We start from the raw sequence: 22,997 nt of genomic DNA on the forward strand, positions 1-22,997 counted from the left end.
AGCGGCCATTCAAGGTACACAAATTTAGGTTGTCATATCAGCCTACAAAGTCATATCAATAGCCCAGGCTAGTGGTCAATAAGCATGACTCATCAGACATCAATCATATCAATGGCCTAGGGTAGTGGTCAATTATCAGGAGTGATCAGTTTACAAAGTCATATCACTAGCCTAGGGTAGTAGTCAATTATCTGGAATGACCAGCTAACAAAGTCATATCACTAGCCTAGGGTAGTAGTCAATTATCTGGAATGACCAGTTAACAAAGTCATATCACTAGCCTAGGGTAGTAGTCAATTATCTTGAATGACCAGTTAACAAAGCCATACCACTAGTATAGGGTAGTGGTCATTTATCAGATCAGTTAAGTTAACAAATCCATATCACTAGCCTAGAGTAGTGGTTAATTATCAGGAGTGATCAGTTAACAAAGTAACATCACTAGCCTAGGGTAGTGGTCAATTATTAGGAGTGATCAGTTAACAGAGACATATCACTAGCCTAAGGTAATAGTCAATTATCTGGAATGACCAGTTAACAAAGCCATATCACTAGCCTAGGGTAATAATCAATTATCTTGAATGACCAGTTAACAAATTCATATCACTAGCCTAGGGTAGTGGTCAATTATCTTCAATGACCAGTTAACAAAGCCATATCACTAGCCTAGGGTTGTGGTCAATTATCAGGAGTGATCAGTTTACAAAGTCATATCACTAGCCTAGGTAGTGGTCAATTATCTGGAATGACCAGTTAACAAAGTCATATCACTAGCCTAGGATAGTCGTCAATTATCTGGAATGACCAGTTAACAAAGCCATATCACTAGCCTAGGGTAGTGGTCAATTGTCAGGACTGATCAGTTTTCAAAGTCATATCACTAGCCTAGGGTACTGGTCATTTATCTGGAATGACCAGTTAACAAAGTCATATCACTAGCCTAGGGTAGTGGTCAATTATCTGGAATGACCAGTTAACAAAGTCATGCCACTAGCCTAGGGTTATAGTCAATTATCTGGAATGACCAGTTAACAAAGTCATATCACTAACCTAGGGTAGTGGTCAATTATCAGGAGTGATCAGTTAAAAAAGCCATATCACTAGCCTAGGGTAGTGGTCAATCATCAGGAGTGATCAGTTTACGAAGACATATCACTAGCCTAGGGTAGTGGTCAATTATCTGGAATGACCAGTTAACAAAGTCATATCACTTGCCTAGGGTAGTGGTCAATTATCTGGAATTGCCAGTTAACAAAGTCATATCGCTAGCCTAGGGTAGTGGTCAATTATCTGGAATGACCAGTTAACAAAGTCGTATCACTAGCCTGGGTTAGTGGTCAATTATCTGGAATGACCAGTTAACAAAGTCGTATCACTAGCCTAGGGTAGTAGTCAATTATCTGGAATGACCAGTTAACAAAGTCATATCACTAGCCTAGGGTAGTGGTCAATTACCAGGAATGATCAGTTTACAAAGTCATATCACTAGCCTAGGGTAGTGGTCAATTATCTGGAATGACCAGTTAACAAAGTCATATCACTTGCCTAGGGTAGTGGTCAATTATCAGGAATGACCAGTTTACAAAGTCAAATAACTAGCCTAGGGTAGTGATCAATTATCTGGAATGACCAGTTAACAAAGTCATATCACTAGCCTAGGGTAGTGGTCAATTATCAGGAATGACCAGTTTACAAAGTCACATCACTAGCCTAGGGTAGTAGTCAATTATCTGGAATGACCAGTTAACAAAGCCATATCACTAGCCTAGGGTAGTGGTCAATTATCTGGAGTGACCAGTTAACAAAGTCATATCACTAGCCTAGGGTAGTAGTCAATTACCTGGAATGACCAGTTAACAAAGCCACATCACTAGTATAGGATAGTGGTCATTTATCAATTCAGTTAAGTTAACAAAGCCATATCACTAGCCTAGGTTAGTGGTCAAATATCAGGAGTCATCAGTTAACAAAGTCATATCACTAGCCAAGGGTAGTGGTCAATTATCAGGAGTGATCAGTTAACAGAGACATCACTAGCCTAGGGTAGTGGTCATTTTATAAGATCAGTTAACAAAGCCATATCACTAGCCTAGGGTAGTGGTCAATTACCTGGAATGACCAGTTAACAAAGTCATATCACTAGCCTAGGGTAGTGGTCAATTATCTTGAATGACCAGTTAACAAAGCCATATCACTAGCCTAGGGTAGTGGTCAATTTTTTGGAATGACCAGTTAACAAGGTCATATCACTAGCCTAGGGTAGTGGTCAATTATCAGGAATGATCAGTTAACAAAGTCATATCACTTGCATAGGGTAGTGGCCAATTATCAGGAGTGATCAGTTAACAAAGTCATATCACTAGCCCAGGGAAGTGGTCAATAATCAGGAATGACAAGTCAACAAGGTTATATCACTAGCCTAGGGTAGTGGTCAATTATTAGGAATGATCAGTTAACAAAGTCATATCACTAGCCTAGTATAGTGGTCATTATTAGATCAGTTAACAAAGTCATATCACTAGCCTAGGGTAGTAGTCAATTACCAGGAATGACCAGTTAACAAAGCCACATCACTAGTATAGGATAGTGGTCATTTATCAATTCAGTTAAGTTAACAAAGCCATATCACTAGCCTAGGTTAGTGGTCAAATATCAGGAGTCATCAGTTAACAAAGTCATATCACTAGCCAAGGGTAGTGGTCAATTATCAGGAGTGATCAGTTAACAGAGACATCACTAGCCTAGGGTAGTGGTCATTTTATAAGATCAGTTAACAAAGCCATATCACTAGCCTAGGGTAGTGGTCAATTACCTGGAATGACCAGTTAACAAAGTCATATCACTAGCCTAGGGTAGTGGTCAATTATCTGGAATGACCAGTTAACAAAGCCATATCACTAGCCTAGGGTAGTGGTCAATTTTTTGGAATGACCAGTTAACAAGGTCATATCACTAGCCTAGGGTAGTGGTCAATTATCAGGAATGATCAGTTAACAAAGTCATATCACTTGCCTAGGGTAGTGGCCAATTATCAGGAGTGATCAGTAAACAAAGTCATATCACTAGCCCAGGGAAGTGGTCAATAATCAGGAATGACAAGTCAACAAGGTCATATCACTAGCCTACGGTAGTGGTCAATTATTAGGAATGATCAGTTAACAAAGTCATATCACTAGCCTAGTATAGTGGTCATTATTAGATCAGTTAACAAAGCCATATCACTTGCCTAGGGTGGTGGTCAATTATCAGGAGTGATCAGTTTACAAAGTCATATCACTAGCCTAGGGTAGTGGTCAATTATCAGGAATGATCAGTTAACAAAGTCATATCACTAGCCAAGGGTAGTCGTCACTTATCAGCTAGCATATGGTAGTTGTCAGTAATGTGTCATATCAAAAGCCTAGGGTAGTTGTCAGTTATGTGTCATATCACTAGCATAGGGACGTTGTCAGTTATGTGTCATATCAATGGCCATAGGAAGTTGTCAGTTATGTGTTATATCACTAGCCCAGGGTAGTTGTCAGTTATGTGTCATATCACTAGTCTAGGGAAATTGTAAGTTATTTGTCATATCACTAGCCCAGGGTAGTTTTCAGTAATGTCTCATATCACTAGCTTAGGGTAGTTGTCATTTATGTGTCATATCACTAGCCTAGAGTAGTTGTCAGTAATGTGTCATATCACTAGCCTACGGTAGTTGTCAGTAACGTGTCATATCACTAGCCTAGGGTAGTAGTCAATTATCAGGAATGATCAGTTAAGTTAACAAAGCCATATCACTAGCCTAGGGTAGTGTTCATTTATCTGGAATGACCAGTTAACAAAGCCATATCACTAGTATAGGGTAATGGTCATTTAGCAGACCAGTTTAGTGAACAAAGCCATATCACTAGCCTAGAGCAGTGGCCAATTATCAAGAGTGATCAGTTCACAAAGTCATATCACTAGCCTAGGGTAGTGGTCACTTATCAGCTAGCATATGGTAGTTGTCAGTAACGTGTCATATCACTAGCCTAGGGTAGAAGTCAATTATCAAGAATGATCAGTTCACAAAGTCATATCAGGGGCAGACCAAGATACACGTAGAGAAGGAACGTTGCAGCAGAGATGGAGAAAGAAGGGTACAAGTGGCATGATCTGAAGAGGCTAGCTAAAAAACAGAACAAGGTGGAGAAATATCATTAGTGGCCTTTGTTCCACCAAGGGGCAACAGGATTAAGCAAGGGTAGTGGTCACTTATCAGCTAGCATACGGTAGTTGTCAGTAATGTGTCATATCACTAGCCTATGGAAGTTGTAAGTTATGTGGCATATCACTAGCCCAGGGTAGTTGTCAGTAATGTCTCATATCACTAAATTAGGATAGTTGTCATTAATGTGTCATATCACTAGCCTAGAGTAGTTATCAGTAATGTGTCATATCACTAGCCTACGGTAGTTGTCAGTAACGTGTCATATCATCAGCCAACGGTAATTGTCAGTAGTGTTTCATATCACCAGCCTAGGGTAGTTGTCATTAATGCCTCATATCACTAGCCTAGGGTAGTTGTCAGGAATATCTTATATCACTAGCATAGAGTAGTTGTCATTTGTGCCTCATATCACTACCCTATGGTAGTTGTCAGTAATTTGTCATATCACTAGCCTAGGGAATTTGTCAGTTATGTGTCATATCACTAGCCTACGGTAGATTTCAGTATCGTATCATATCATCAGCCTACTGACAACTACCCTAGGCTAGTGATATGACACATTAATGACGACTTCCCTAGGTAAGTGATATAAGACATTACTGACAACCACCCTAGGCTAGTGATATCACCCATTTATGACAACCACCTTTAGTTAGTGATATGAGACATTAATGACAACTACACTAGGCTAGTGATATGAGACATTAACGACAACTACCATAGGTTAGTGATATGAGACATTAATGACAACTACCTTAGGAGATGAAATGATACGTTACTGACAACTACAAAAAGCTAGTGATATGACACATAACTGACAACTACCCTAGGATGGTGATATCACATATAACTGACAACTATCCAAGGGTAGTGATATGACACATAACTGAAAACTATTCTAGGCTAGTCTTGTGATATGACAAATAACCATAAGCTAGTGATGACAAAATACTGATAACTACCCTAGGCTAGTGATATAACTTTGTTGTTTTATAATGACAAGTAACGGACAACTACCATAGGATAATGATTATATGACACACTACTGACAACTACTCTAGAGTAGTGATATGACAAATTACTGACAACTCCCCTAGGCTAGTGATATGACACATTACTGACAACTACCATAGGCTAGTGATATATCTGTTGTTTTATAATGACTCATAACTAAAAACTACCCTGAGCTAGTGATATTACACATAACTGACAACTACCCTAGGCTAGTGATATATCTTTGTTGTTTTATAATGACAAGTAACGGACAACTACCATAGGATAATGATTATATGACACACTACTGACAACTACTCTAGAGTAGTGATATGACAAATTACTGACAACTCCCCTAGGCTAGTGATATGACACATTACTGACAACTACCTTAGGCTAGTGATATATCTGTTGTTTTATAATGACTCATAACTAAAAACTACCCTGAGCTAGCGATATTACACATAACTGACAACTACCCTAGGCTAGTGATATAACTTTGTTGTTTTATGACACATAGCTGACAACCATCGTAGGTTAGTGATATGACACATAACTGACAACTACCATATACTAGTCATATAACACATAACTGACAACTATTCAAGGCTAATGATATGACACATAAATGACAACTACCATAGGCTAGTGATATGACACATAACTGATAACTACCCTAGGCTAGTTATATTACACATAATTGGTAACTACCATAGGCTATTGATATGACATTGTTGAATGATCCGATACTACCCTATACTAGTGATATGGCTTTGTTAACTGGTCATTCTAGATAAATGACCACTACCCTAGGCTTGTGATATGGCTTTGTTAACTGATCACTCCTGATAATTGACCACTACCCTAGGCTAGTGATATCACTGTTAACTGAACACTACTGATAATTGACCACTTCTCTAGGCTAGTGATGTGGCTTTGTTAACTGAACTGATAAATGACCACTACCCAAGGCTAGTGATATGGCTTTGTTAACTGGTCATTCCAGATAAATGACCACTACCCTAGGCTAGTGATATGGCTTTGTTAACTGATGACTCCTGATAACTGACTACTACCCTAGGCTAGTGATATGACTTTGTTAAATGATCAGTCCTGGTAAATGACCACTACCCTAGGCTAGTGATTTGTCATTGCTAACTGGTTATTTCTGATTATTGCACACTTCCCTAGGCTAGTGATATGGCTTTGTTAACTGATCACTCCTGCTAATTGACCACTACCATAGGCTAGTGATATGGCATTGTTAACTGATCTGATAAATGACCACTACCTTAGTCTAGTGATGTATGACTTTGTTAACTGATCACTCCTGATAATTGACCACTACCCTAGGCTAGTGATCTGGCTTTGTTAACTGATGACTCCTGATAATTGACCACTACCCTAGGCTAGTGATATGGCTTTGTTTACTGATGACTCTTTGTATTTGACCACTACCCTATGCTTGTGATATGTCTCTTTTAACTGATCACTCCTGATATTTGACCACTACCCTAGGCTAGTGATGTCTCTGTTAACTGGTGACTCCTGATAATTGACCACTACTCTTGGCTAGTGATATGACTTTGTTAACTGATGACTTCTGATATTTGACCACTAACCTAGGCTAGTGATATGGCTTTGTTAACTTAACTGAATTGATAAATGATCACTACCCTATACTAGTGATATGGCTTTGTTAACTGGTCACTCCAGATAATTGACTTCTACCCTAGGCTAGTAATATGGCTTTGTTAACTGGTCATTCCAGATAATTGACCACTACCCTAGGCTAGTGATATGACTTTGTAAACTGATCATTCCAGATAATTGACCACTACACTAGGCAAGTGATATGACTGTGTTAACTGATCATTCTTTATAATTAACCACTACCCTAGGCTAGTGATACGACTTTGTTAACTGGTCATTCCAGATAATTGACCACTACCCCAGGCTAGTGATACGACTTTGTTAACTGGTCATTCCAGATAATTGACCACTACCCTAGGCTAGCGATATGACTTTGTTAACTGGCCATTCCAGATAATTGACCACTACCCTAGGCAAGTGATATGACTTTGTTAACTGGTCATTCCAGATAATTGACCACTACCCCAGGCTAGTGATACGACTTTGTTAACTGGTCATTCCAGATAATTGACCACTACCCTAGGCTAGCGATATGACTTTGTTAACTGGCCATTCCAGATAATTGACCACTACCCTAGGCTAGTGATATGACTTTGTAAACTGATCACTCCTGATAATTGACCACTACCCTAGGACAGTGATATGGCTTTGTTATCTGATCACTCCTGATAATTGACCACTACCCTAGGCTAGTGATATGGCTTTGTTAACTGGTCTTTCAAGATAATTGACTATAACCCTAGGCTAGTGGTATGACTTTGTTAACTGGTCATTCCAGATAATTGACCACTACCCTAGGCTAGTGATATGACTCTGTTAACTGGTCATTCCAGATAATTGACCACTACCCTAGGCTAGTAATATGACTTTGTAAACTGGTCATTCCAGATAATTGACCACTACCCTAGGCTAGTGATATGGCTTTGTTAAATGGTCATTCAAGATAATTGACCACTACCCTAGGCTAGTAATATGAATTTGTTAACTGGTCATTGAAGATAATTGACCACTACCCTAGGCTAGTGATATGGCTTTGTTAACTGGTCATTCCAGATAATTGACTATTACCCTAGGCTGGTGATATGTCTCTGTTAACTGATCACCAATAGCTTTGTTAACTGGTCATTCCAGATAATTGACTATTACCCTAGGCTAGTACTATGGCTTTGTTAACTGGTCATTCCAGATAATTGACCACTACCCTAGGCTAGTGATATGACTTTGTTAACTGGTCATTCCAGATAAATGACTATTACCCTAGGCTGGTGATATGTCTCTGTTAACTGATCATTCCTAAAAATTGACCACTATCCTAGGCTAGTGATATGACTTTGTTAACTGGTCATTCCAGATAATTGACCACTACCCTAGGCTAGTGATATGACTTTGTTAACTGGTCATTCCCGATAACTGACCACTACCCTAGGCTAGTGTTATGAATTTGTAAACTGATCAGTCCTGATAATTGACCACTACCCTAGGCTAGTGATATGGCTTTGTTAACTGGTCATTCAAGATAATTGACCACTACCCTAGGCTAGTGATATGGCTTTGTTAACTGATGACTCCTTATAATTGACCACTACCCTAGGCTAGTGATATGGCTTTGTTTACTGATGACTCTTTGTATTTGACGTTACCCTATGCTTGTGATATGTCTCTTTTAACTGATCACTCCTGATATTTGACCACTACCCTAGGCTAGTGATGTCTCTGTTAACTGATCACTCCTGATAATTGACCACTACCCTTGGCTAGTGATATGACTTTGTTAACTGATGACTCCTGATATTTGACCACTAACCTAGGCTAGTGATATGGCTTTGTTTACTTAACTGAATTGATAAATGACCACTACCCTATACTAGTGATATGGCTTTGTTAACTGGTCATTCCAGATAATTGACCACTACCCTAGGCTAGTGATACGACTTTGTTAACTGGTCATTCCAGATAATTGACCACTACCCTAGGCTAGTGATATGACTTTCTTAACTGGTCATTCCAGATAATTGACTTCTACCCTAGGCTAGTGATATGGCTTTGTTAACTGGTCATTCCAGATAATTGACCACTACCCTAGGCTAGTGATATGACTTTGTAAACTGATCACTCCTGAAAATTGACCACTACCCTAGGCTAGTGATATGGCTTTGTTAACTGGTCATTCCATATAATTGACCACTACCCTAGGCTAGTGATACGACTTTGTTAACTGGTCATTCCAGAAAATTGACCACTACCCCAGGCTAGTGATACGACTTTGTTAACCGGTCATTCTAGATAATTGACCACTACCCTAGGCTACCGATATGACTTTGTTAACTGGCCATTCCAGATAATTGACCACCACCCTAGGCAAGTGATATGACTTTGTTAACTGGTCATTCCAGATAATTGACCACTACCCTAGGCTAGTGATATGACTTTGTAAACTGATCACTCTTGATAATTGACCACTACCCTAGGCTAGTGATATGGCTTTGTTAACTGATCACTCCTGATAATTGACCACTACCCTAGGCTAGTGATATGGCTTTGTTAACTGGTCTTTCCAGATAATTGACTATAACCCTAGGCTAGTGGTATGACTTTGTTAACTGGTCATTCCAGATAATTGACCACTTCCCTAGGCTAGTGATATGACTGATGTCTGATGACTCATGCTTATTGACCACTAGCCTGGGCTATTGATATGACTTTGTAGGCTGATATGACAACCTAAATTTGTGTACCTTCAATGGCCGCTGTCTAAAACTATTACCAATCTCTCCAGTTTCTTTTTCAATTGATGAATATTATCAACCTATCCAGTCACTCAAAAGTGTTATAGTCAATTTAATACACAACACATAATAAGTAACTGGAAAGGTACAGCAATTGCTAAAACAAGAAATGTAGATAAATAAATACTCCTTGCACTTTAGTTTTTCATATTAACATGATTAAGTGGACAAGTGAAATTTATATATTTGACCTTAGGTTGAAATTTTTAAAAAAATGTCTAAATTCCCTTAGCAGAAAATTCCCTTACTCCTAGTTTTTACTTAGAACTAAACAAAAAGTAATCAGGTTGTTTTGAACATAATATATCATTTGTAAATTTACCTTTTAAGAGCATATATATATATATATAAATTATTAATAAAGATACTTCCTTTATTCACAAATTTAAAAGGACAGAATAAACTTAAAGGGGTACATAACTGGACACTGTAAATGTTAACTAACAGAAAGGGTTTGTGGGGCATTCCCTGCTCAATTTGCACACCTCTTAGCAGATTTTTACGTCATTATGTCCAAGTTTTCAAGAAGACTGTTTAAACCTGAAATAATTTTTACACTGATAAATTTTGATGTCACATTTGTAAGGCTACACTTATAAATATTTTAGTTAACCCTTACCCTACCCAAAAGTACATTTTAGAGACAGTGGGTAGGTTGGTAGGCATTTTCTTTTTTCTCACAGCAAAGGGAAATTGAAGTGTCAGATGTTTTTTAGTCTTCATGCTTATCAGATTAAAAGAAAACTTTTTCACATCAGAACAATAAAAGAATTTGGGTAGGCAGCTATGTTTTGGGTAGGTAGGGTTAGGAAAAACAAACATATTCTTTTGTATGGTCAATGCATTCCTTTAAAAATAAACAGAATGCAAGGATTACTACAAAAAATTTATAAAATCAGTTAAAGTTAATAACCAGATAGCATGTCTAAATGTTATGATAATCTTAGATGTCTGTAAAATTGTGTACTGATGTTTTTGTTCAATAATATGAAAGAACCCAGGTTTTTAGTTACCTCTAAAGATGTCATAGTTTATATTTATGATAGCTTGGAAAATATATATTTATGGATCAATGGGTAATGATTTTTCTTCTGAAATTTATATGAACAATGGGTATATATGTACAGATTCTTGCAAACAAAAATACATGTACAACTAATGTATATGAATGGGGTGTCTGGTTTACAACAAGAGCCAGATGTATGTACCAAACCCTCGAACTGTGTGCAAGATGAAACAAACACCCTAGCCCCACCCCCTTCGACCATATGTTAATGATGGGATCATAGGTAGCAGTAGTCCAGATAATTATGACAAAAAAAAATAGCCTTTCAAGACATCATAATTATTGGTCTAATCAGTAATTGAGTTAGGCTAAGGTTTGGTTTTACATTGGTTTATTCTGAGACATATATACAAGTGAATATGTGTCTCTCAAACACTGATTTAGGGGGTGAGCAGGGTGCATTGGACCCCCCTCTTGTAGGGAAAATTTGGTGGATATATAGGGAATCACCCAATCATGACTGGAGCATATATAGGGACTGGACTACAGATCAGATATATAGCCAATGAATCGTCTACAGTAGGGGCATACGTTTTTTTTAAATGCATGTAGACGATTGACGCGCCATAATATATTACATATATTTGACCCGTAGTCAAGACTGAAGTCCCCGTGCCATGGACTGGAGCAGCCCCCCCCCCCCCCCCTTAATGAAAATTTGGATCTGTTACTGTCGCTGGTTTAATATAGCTCTTCTGTATGTTTTCATATGTAACACACAGGGTAGCCCTCGTATGCATTCGTTGCGTGTAACTCCCCCCCCCCCTTTAATAATCGTCTTTTGAGTGCCTAGATACCGTGTTTGTACACAATATCTAAAGCTGATATAGTATTCAAAATACTTATTTTGGTATCGTCTCTGTTCCAGTGATATATGCCCTACATCTTGGGAAATATCCAAGAACTTCTGAACATATTTTTGTTTTCCGCTTGCTGATAGTTCTGTGAAATTAGATAATCGCGCCAATGCCGTGATCTCGTATCCCGCGTTGCTTCATAAAACTCATGAATATTCATACTACCCTAGGCTAGTGATACATAGAGTCTACCTGTCGAAATGCGAATCTCGTAAAGTTATATCGGTACCGTAAATAAGCTTTTCTTTCGTAAATAGTACTTTATAAATCTAATTTGGTCGATTGGCATTTTTGTATTTATATTAATCAAAAATGCTCAAACCAATGATATGGCAAGCCAAATATGATTTTAATTTTGATCTGATTGCTGGGACTATATTGACCTTTAGCCTGTGTGTTCTATATATGATTTTACTGTAACATTATTAAGAAAATGTTTCTGTCGACTGTATACAGTCTTACAACTTTAGGAAATACCTATAAGAACACTTAACATTTTCTATAGAAATATTTAGTTTTAGAAATTGATGTTGAATACAGATTAGCAATTAAAACTTTTCCCTTTTCTTTAAACTTTCGTGATAGATTTACAAACTATGTTTCAAAACATTTGTTACCTCCAAGATTGCTATTACAATATTCTAAACTGGGGTTCAATTATTGACAATTAACATTCTCAACATTGCTTTCGTATTGGCAGGTAACCAAGGTATATTAGGTCAGCACTGTATGTCTGTTCAAATTTATAAGTGACGACATTTGGAAATAAACCAATAATATATGTATTGTATTACATACTAAGGTTTACTGTATTCCCCAATTAAATGTGCATGCATTTTTATATCTGTATATAGTCTTTTTAAAGATTTTGCCAACGATCAAAGCACCTTTTCTATATTTGTTCCTGTGCAAATCAATCCTGAATTGCCATACTATATTTTTACTTCATTCTTTTTGCCTACAGTTTCCGAATGTTAGAGATGCAAGAAATATTCCTGTTTTCAGTTAACATTGTCCTGTGACAAATAGCTTTCTAAGAATAAAAAAATGATAAATCCCTAGCAAACCGGGGTCCACTTTTATATACTGTTAAAGGACTAGTCCTGGACAGTCTAAGATTTGATCATTAAAATTAATCCTTACTTTATTTTGTCATCACATACAACATATTACACAGTCATTCAAAATAATTGAGATTTCAAATAATCACACGAATACATATTAAGCATTGTGAAAACAAAAAGGAGACGAACTCATGAAAGGCGAATGTTTAGTATAAAAATTTCAAACTTTGAAAGAAGGAATTTATCCATTTTATTGTTGTTTGAAGCCGGACAGTTTCGATTATTCAGTTATTAAACAAAGAGTTTCAAATAATGAAGTTGAAGTCATCCCTTAACATAATTTGTGTTATTTATACCGGTAACAGTCTTGTCTATCCTTTGTAATGAAAAACGTCTTTCTTTTTTAAAATTTCACATACGGTGATATTTTAGGGTAAGAAATTTTTCATAACCATTGGTTTTTTAATTTGGGGATGGCTTAGGGAGTCAATTACGAATCCCCTATTGTGTGATGCCTATTTACTAAATATAAATTGTCAACATTGTTATAACAATTGTCATATATTATACAAAGTAGGTAGATATGCCTTGTGCTTTCATTTCTTATATTCGCATTCAATGAAGTATGCTATTTATTTATTTATTTATCATATTAATATATAAATTTTATATAAATATTTATTATTTTATACTGCTTACTACATATTATCGAAATTAAATTATCATACTTTACGATTTCATACATTTCTTCAGTTTTTGTAATGCTTATTTGTCAATTTATTTCACTTTTGCTATTCTTAATGACGTGGTTGTATACCAATAAAACTTGTAATACTAAAGAGTAATAACACAAATGTATCACATACATTGTTAGCAATTTTCTAGACTAAAAATAAAGCATTTATCTTTGGGGTTCCAACTGATAAAAGCACACCTTGATGACAATTATACATCATAGGCCTTCTGTGAATACGATAATGATGTGTCATAGGTCTCTGTTTGGATAAAAAAAATGTTGTGACAGACGTATCATTACAAGTTTTTGGTGATGCAAATTCAAACGCTTGTTAGTGTAATAATGGTGTTAACAGATTGTTGAAAATATGACAATCTATCATTTTATGCTATTCATAAAAATAATATATTACAAAGAATCATGTCATATTTGATCATTTACACAATGCCACAGTAAACCGCATGATGGAAAATACAGTTTAATAAAATGAATTCTAACGTGCAGTATCATATTTCCAAAATAAAGTGTTTATGTGTTTTTGAGTTTTGTAAAAGGTTTTAACCAATTTATGATATCTATATCCCTGGTATAATGTTTTAAAAGTAATTAAATTGTTGCGTAAACTGAAATACGCAACATCACTACAAAAACGTGCATAACGGAAAATTACAAACATTAAAATTAACAAAAGTAACAGAAAGTAGTCCCGTTTAAAAAGAATATATAATACCAAGATGAGAAAGGAAAATCGGTGAGTATATAGGTTGGAATAAGTGAATATAATTCCACGTGTTAGCCATATTTCAATAATTGATAGTTTTGCTCTCAGAATTAGAAGTATACAAATGAAACTGGTAATTAAAATTCGAGTTTTTTCTGTTTATGTTTTTGCCAGAAATAGCCTAACATTTGATATGTATCATTTTGTAGAACAGAAATGATATTCAAAAGTTTATTTCGACCTTATACAATCATATTTTTTAATAAAAACCAAGGAGAACAATTGATTTTTCTGAAGAAATATTAAGTTATACACACTAATTATGAGCTCATACTAATACAAAATATAACATACCTTTCCCATCTTTTAAATCTACGTGTTACATTAAACAACTATGTTACTTAACTCTCATACCGTCAGGATAGTTTCTTACTATAATAAAACTCGTGATGACTTATTGAAAATTAACATTCTATAATGGTTGGGGTATTGTCAAGAAAACAATATACAAAAGTTATTAGATTTATAAAAATAGCACTGTTTGTTTGTTCTTCGGATTTAAAAATGACGACATTTGGATTTAAACACTTTTATATTCATACTGGTGTTTAAAGCATTTTGAAAATGCAATTAGCGTTATTGCCGCCTTATTGTCAATAAAAATAATAAATCAAGGACCATAGCTGACACCGCTATCCTATTCATTGTTTGGAAATAATTTAAAGAAAGTTTTCTTACGCTTATGTTTACTTACCTTTATAGGAGCAAATGTCTGCAGTTTATGAAGAAGAGACATACGTCTAAATTTGATGTATTCAGCTAACGTTATCCAATGTTAATGTTAATCTAACTGAAAAAATATCAATATAAGAATAAGGAGATGTGGTATGATTCCCAATGAAACCTCTATCCACCAGTATTTTTCTCAATTGAATTGTTTCATACTTTTCATGTCGGGGACTATACGGTATGAGGTTTTCTCATTGTTGAAGGCCGTACGGTTGCCTATAATTATAATTGCCTACATCCACTTTATTTGAAATTTGTGGATAGTTGTCTCATTGGCAATCATATATCATCTCCTTATTTTTATAGTGAGCAATCATAGGCCACCGTACGGCTTTCAACAATGTGAAAAACCCATACCGTACAGTCGACTAAAACAACTCATTATACACAAAGCACTGAAAAGGTTATTGATTGTACAATTGATAAACCTTAGTAAGCCTTGGTTTACTTCAGTCTTCAGGGAAACATAATAAAAAACAAAACTTTTTTGGAATGTAAAAAGGATAAGTTTAAACCGATCGTCAATATAATACTTGGCCTTCATTTTATTTTGTTAATTATAAGATCGTTTTATTTGACAAAAAATTGGTTGAACTGTTTTAAAGTTATTGTAATCGGTTTGCTGACACACGATTTGTCTGTCAGTAAAAACGATAAAATTCTTTTACATAGTTGATCTAGTGGAATAAATCATATCGTTGATTGCTTGCGCGAGTCTAGTATTAAAACGAATATTGAATGACTTATCATTCGTTATACTCAATAACGTTTTTAGAATAGGTATTCATGAATAAAAGCAATGAACTCTAGATTGTATGTAGATATTTTCTGCAAACAGCTATTAGTTTAATATTGATAAATACAAATATTTTTTTTCCAAACTTTGATTCTGTTTTTGTCAAAGTTTCATAAAATTCTACGAAGGTTTGACAAAACTAAAGATGTCTAAACCCACACTGTATCTGTTATATGTTAACTTATAAAAAACAATATTAAGATGCTGATTTCTTGATTGGCAACAAATTTGTTACAATTGGTGGACCTGTTTTTTATCAAACGATCGACATTCACATGGGAACCAACTGTGCTCCTCCTCTTGCCGAGTTGTTCCTTTATTCCTATCAGGTTAACTTCATACAGGAGCTTCTTCGGAAGAATTAACAGAGGCTAGCATTATCCGTTAACTTCACTTTCCGATATTAAGATGAAGTCTTCTCACTAACTAAAAGTTTGATGACTATTTTAAACGCATCTATCCCATTAAATTTAAAATAAAGGATACAACAGATACAGTTAAGTCTGCCTCATACCTTGACTCACATCTAGAAATTGACAATGAGGGTCGGTTGAGAACAAAACTTTACGACAAGAGAGAGAGATGATTTCAGCTTCCCAATTGTGAACTTTTCATTTCTATGCAGCAACATTCCAGCAGCGCCTGTATATGGAGTATATATCTCCCTGTTGAAACGCTATTTCAGGACTTGCGTTTCCTATCATTGTTTTCCTTGAGAGAGGGTTGCTCCTCACAAGAAAGTATTATACCAAGAGTTCCAAGTTGTGAAGTTGAAATCATCCCTTCGAAATTAATACGGACGCCATCACGAGTTGGTTGACCGTTATGGAAGTTCTGTTTCACAGATGACGACGAATATGTTCTAATCGTCGTGATCACAATCCCGTCCTCCTTTTCTCCGTGTAACATATCGAATCAGACTTATCAGCGGGTTTGTACTTACAAGAGCAACACGATGGGTGCCACATATTCTAAGCGTTCGATGCATCCAATAATTTTGCTACTTCTGGTAAAATATTATCCAAAATTCCTCCGGATGGTACCTGAATGTAAATTTGCTGTTAATGTCTAACTTTTGAATCTCTGTGACATTTTTTACGAGAAATACAATCTGCAACTATATTTGTATAACAAGGAACAAATGTGCGTTTATGTGAAAATTACGTCATAACGACCATTATACTATGTGTCTAACAAGATTAATTATTCGCAAGTATTTTGGTGTCTTGTTATTTAAAATTTTAACCACTGCGTTATTATCCGAATTAAACAAAGTATTCTTTATATTAAATAAATTTCCCCATAAGTAAACAGACAGTGCAGTTGGTATAATTTCTAGATATGATATATCTATGAGAACATCAGTACCAGACCATTCAACAGACCATTTAAGAAAAGCTCATTAACCTTGGAGATAACAGCCTCACCCTTTGGTTAAACCAACAGCGCTGCCAGTGACCCACACACAGTTTGCAGGTCCCTTAAAGTTATCTTTTTCCTACCCAATACCCATTTAATTTTGATTTTTAACTCCAATACTTTGTCGTGCGGAATTTTTTTTATCATTTTTCTGTATATAAAAGCAAGCCTAAATAATTAAGTTTTGTTATTGGGCCTTCTGTTTTTTTATTAGCAATTTGGACTCCTAGACGACAACATACTGTATCGAAACTATATATCAGATTTTGCCATCCTGAGTATTACTTTTACCGGCAAATAGAAATCATCCAAATAATTATCAGTATTATTTGAATGAGACTCATTATTGACAGCCCATTGAATACATTTTTTTTTTCAAATGAACAATTTGATTATGAATAACCCATAGGCAATGATTTATCTATGAAATAATATTGATTAAGTTTAAACTCTAATTGATCAAAATCCCCTGTATCGATTTGGAGTAAGCTAAAGGTGGACTTAATGTCTTTTATACTAATTTCGACAGTTGGACCCAAGTTTTTGATCATATCAATAACATTATCAAAAGACGAATACTTAACGGTAGTTAACTTTTCATCAATAAAGTCGTTTACACTAAAATTTTGCGGAAAAGATAAGTGCGTTATCAACCTAAAGCTCAACAGTTGTTTTTGGATTTATGCCTACAGGCGAACACCTCAAAGTAAATATAGGTCTCGTCAAAAATGTACCAGCTATGCTCCATATTTTACTTCACTCAAGATTTTCCCCCACGCAATCTCAGGGGCTCTTTTCACAAAAAATCTTACGAGTAAAAATACTTGTAAGTAATGAACATTTCATTATAACTAACGATCAATTGTACTCGTAAGATTTTTTGTGAAAACAGTCGCTGGATTTTTGACGACGGGTCGTAATTCTTTTTATTCATTCCTACATCGTGGTACAAAGTATATAACAAATTAACCGAACTCCAAGTAAAATTCAAATCGGAAAGTCCCTCATCAAATGGCAAAATAAAAGCTCAATATAAATAAGAAGATGTGGTATGAGTGCCAATGAGACAACTCTCCATCCAAGTCACAATGTATAAAAAGTTAATAATTATAGGTCGAAGTACGGCCTTCAACACGGAGCCTTGGCTCACACCGAACAGTAAGCTATAAAGGGCCCCAAAATGACTAGTGTAAATCAATTCAAACAGGAAAACCAACGGTCTAATGTAAACGAGAAACGGTAAACACCTATGAACCACATTTACAAATACAACCACTGAACAACAGGCTCCTGACTTAGGACAGGTGCATAAAAATGCAGCGGGTTTAAACGTAAACACATCAAACTAATGGAAAACAACTGTCATATTCCTGACAGGGTACAGGCATTTCCTTATATAGAAAATGGTGGATTAAACCTGGTTTTATAGCTAGCTAAACCTCTCACTTGTCTGACTGTCGCATTAAATACCATTATATTGACAACAACGTGTGAACAAAGCAAACAGACATAATAGGTAAAAATGTCAAAAATAGGGGTACAAAATAATTTAACCTAAAACTTCAGAAAATCTCTTATATGTGATCATTGCATCATGCTCGTTTTTGGTAATTAAAAAGGAGCTTGTTTAATTCTGTAACATTGATTGGAAAAAATTCATAATGAGTTCTGCGGAACCCAGTGTCTCGCCTGCGATTGCTGCTGTCAGTGTAAAAGTGTATTGTTGACTTAAAAAATGAGTCCATTTATCAGTAAAATACAGAATTTAAAAAAAGTCAAACTTTAGATGCTATATTTTCGTCTTGATGATTAGCTTCTGTCCAAGTTTCATAACAATCCATGAAGGTTTACAAATGTATCATGTCAAAACAATTTAATCCCAGACTATATGTAAATGTTAACTGTAAAAAACGAAAAATACTGAAAATGAAAAAAAATATATTTTCAAAGTTTACTTCAGACATTATCTCTTGATCATAAAAAAGATTCTGCCAAAGTTTCATAAAATTCTGGGCAAAGTAATTGATGTATTACAAACTTTAATCTGACTGTATCTACTTGTTAACTGAAAAAAAACCCACTAAGTCGATCTATCAGTAAAATACGGGAAAATGAAAATAAATGTTTTCAAAATGTTGCTCTGGATACTGTATTGTGATCATTATCAAGCTTCTGTCCAAATTTCATACCAAGAAGGTTTCACAGAGTACTTGATGACTGAAAACTTTTAATCTCAGATTGAATTTGAATATTAACTGTAAAAAAAACTAAGTCCATTTATCAGTAAAATACGGAAAAATGAAAATAAATATTTTCAAAATTTTGCTCTGGATACTGTCTGTTGGTCATAAACTTCTGTCTCAATTTCATAATATTCCATGAGGATTTGACAAAGTTATTGATTTCTGAAAACCTTTTAACCACAGACTGAACCTAAATGTTGACTCCGTCGACGCCGATGAAGGAATCTAGGATAGCTATGTCTCGCTTTCGCGACATAAATGTCGCAGGATCGACAAAAAACCAAGTCACCATACGTCCAACGGATTAATTAAAAAAGACTCTGAAAAAGATAAAATTTGTAGTCCAGCCATTCTTAGGGCAGGGAATCTGCTTCCTTAAGGTCTAGATCCTTGAGTCGAATTAGCTTCCCTTTGAAAATGTGTTTGAGTCCTATGTGCAATTCAGTAGCTAAATTTGAAAAACTTTGCAAAAATATCTTCATATAATTAATAAATGCATCAGTCCATGACTCAATATTTTGAAGGAACTTGACTCTGTTTTTTGTTTCACGTGATGACAAGTCAACCGGCTGTGTTATCATAACTTATAACATTTTGAGGTCTGTCAATTTGACTGACAACATTTTAATATAAAAGTAACGACACATCAATAAATTCCCTATTCCAAATTATGAGATATGTAAACATCACATTTTGACTGATTAGGTACTAGTATAAGCATCGGATTATTAAATATTTCACCATTTTAATTAGACCATTTTAATTAGGCATTGGCACAGGGGCTGGTATTTCTTCATTCTCTTGCATGTCAAGTTGTCCTTGAAATGGCATAGAAGCATGGATTTGTAGAGAACAGATGCTTAGACTTCACCTACAACTGCCCAAAATACTTGAATTCCATGATCTAGATTTTTCGGTGCAGGGACATCACAGTTCCTCCTTCCACGCCGTCTCTCTGGTGGTTATGCTTTAACAGCAGGCACTCGTGTGCGCCCATTTCCATTACTCCATCGACCAATAATAGGCATTTCTTTATATTGTCTTTATCTAAACAACGTCTTCTGAGCTTCGTTTTCAAAGTATAGGTGAAATGCACGGAGTTTTACCGCTCAACTCTCACATGCTCATATTAGCATAACAATAGCAATAAAGGACGACGACTGTATTTGTCTAGTCTATCAGTACACGTATTTGTTAATTCAATAAACGAATTAAATTTTCATTTGATTTAATTCTTTTATTTACGCAAATACATGATTTTATGAAAATCGACATGCTTATTTTAGTTAATTCTACTAGGTCAAATTAGTGTAGGAGAAAACACACATGCCAGTCCGTATGTTGTGTTCAGTTTAATTGAATATATTGGGAATTGAACACCTTTGCTAGGAAAGAGAGAGTGTCACGCTCTCTGCACGTGAAGAACCCGGGCAAAATCTTGTTGAGTGGTCCGTGGGTGGCCTTTTGCTAAATTACTTTCCTTATCCAATATACCCTCATTTTCCAGTGTCAGTCTACATTCCCACCCGTCATCCCGAACGTTCCCTATTACAGGACCTACCTTTAGTATTTATTGTTTATTTGCTATGAATATGCATGAAATATTTGCCACAGGACGTTAAGCGAACAACAATTAATCGAAGATACCAATTGAATAGTCAAACTCATAAGTCGAAAACGAACTGAAAATGCCATGACAAAAATGCATACAACTGTCTATCGTATAGAGTTCGAACTTCTTGGGAATCAAACACCTTTGTTAAGTTAAACGGCTTGCTTATAAATTTGTTCTCTACTACTTACCAACAGCAGATATTGGGTAACTAGTAAAGTTGTCTATCATTGATGAGTGAGTGAAAGGTCGCGAGTGCCTAGTATTAAGACATATTATTTAAGTGCCTCCCTTTTAGTCTGATCAGAATCAGAGACATGCAACGTCTTCCAACATGCAGAGTAAATTAGGAGGGCAGCGGAAAACAAATTTTGCATGATGAATGACCTTGAGAAATCTTGAAGAAAAAAAATATTTGAGTTCACCCGTTTTTGGTGGATCTCTTGTTGCTCAATATTAAGTTTTTTAATCTTGTTGCTTTCATAGTCGTTTTTTCTTTGGTTGCTATAGTGTTGTCTGTTTTTATTGAACTACTATACCTTCTCTCCGATACTCTTTTCGAGGAAATGAAACTTCTCATCCCTGCAACCCAAGTTTAAAAAAGAATCCGATATGATAAGAACTAGAAAATTGTTTAAAATAATTTAAAATCGGATGATCTCAGGGTTATCATGTTCCGGAATTAGTATTTGATAAATGGGCCTCGGTAGCCTAATGTTCTAAGAAGTTCCACGATATTGATCTCGCGCCTGTCAACACTGCAGTTGTCGTGGTAGGCGTTGTCGACTAGTAGTTGACTAAGATTGGCAATTTTCCTACCTAAGGTCGGTGGTCAGTTGTTCTCTATTTGCACTCCACCTTCCTCCGCCAATAAAAATCTGGACGCCACGATTTCGCAAGTTTTGTTTTGTGCTTTTCATATTCAAATGCAAGAAATAAGACTTGTTATTCCTTGCGTCGGAACAAATTTATGCACTTACTTACCACGAAATTCGTTACGAAAAAAACGAGGTATTTGTTAAAAAAATATATCACCGAATAAACTATCCTATTATAAAATAAATCTAAAAGTAAGTTGGTGAATAATTTAATGTAAATTTCATATCAGTCTAGACTATTTATAAACATGTATATACTTTTATATAAACTGGTCCTAACTCGCTATTTTTACATTTAGTAAGTGTTGATAAAATTGACAATGTTGCATGATTTAATGCTTTGATACTCACTACACTTGCATTGATCTCAAAGAAAATGAATTAATCCCATTTACATATTATTTTCAGCAGTCTTCAGTGTATTTACCCATAAAATTTAATTTTTGGCTTATCTTTTTATTCCCTATAATTCTTATATTTGGGTTCAGTGATCATTTGAAACAGAAATATAACTCAATTACGAGTTTGTTTTATTATGTTCAAAGATGCATTAATAAATCTAAGTTAGGGAAATACAAATACAACATAACACGTCTGGCATCTGAATATTATTCGTAATTTACAAAATAAGACATATTCGAACTTATTTCTGAGTATTTATAATAAGTATGTTACCGAAATTTCTAGCAAGAAGCCTAATTCTAGGCACATCAGGATTTACTCTCATAGGGATTTGTAAAGATATGTAGTAAAAAATGCAATCTTACTATATTTATAAAACAAAAATGGACAAATTGTATGTAATCATTTTCTATTCAAATATATGAAATAGCCAATAATAATCCAAAAATAAACGGCAAAACCGGCTCTTATTACAAAAATATTCACAATAACATACAAAATAAAAAACGGAAAAAATAAAGAATAGAGACAACAAAGAGAATACAGGAATTCGAACTTAAACCGACAAGTCTCTTTCTTAAACTTGACACTTTAACTCATTGATCTTAACCATGATAACCTCGCGGCTACCAACTTCTTCTATACGATTGCCTGTTATGTACATATATAAAGGTACAAGGTACAAGCCCTGTGTGTCCGTTGTATCGATGTGTATCATGTGTTCATTTATATATAAATATATAAGATAGACATCTAAATTGCAACCGATTGGTAGCCCAGAGGTTTCGTC

At 35.3% G+C, this 22,997-nt stretch overlaps 1 protein-coding gene across 1 annotated transcript in view; it reads right to left on the reverse strand.

Moving 5' to 3' along the window:
* LOC127708061 (caspase-3-like) overlaps window positions 1-14,485 on the reverse strand; it is a 73,346-nt gene extending 58,861 nt beyond the window's left edge. Inside the window, exon 1 of the mRNA XM_052212854.1 lies at window positions 14,423-14,485. The gene's annotated coding sequence lies outside the window, so the exon portion shown is untranslated. The remainder of the gene's footprint in view (window positions 1-14,422) is intronic.
* Between the last annotated feature and the right edge of the window lie 8,512 nt (window positions 14,486-22,997).

The sequence above is a fragment of the Mytilus californianus genome, unplaced genomic scaffold (genome assembly GCF_021869535.1).
Source record: "Mytilus californianus isolate M0D057914Y unplaced genomic scaffold, xbMytCali1.0.p SCAF_7, whole genome shotgun sequence".
Taxonomy (NCBI): domain Eukaryota; kingdom Metazoa; phylum Mollusca; class Bivalvia; order Mytilida; family Mytilidae; genus Mytilus; species Mytilus californianus.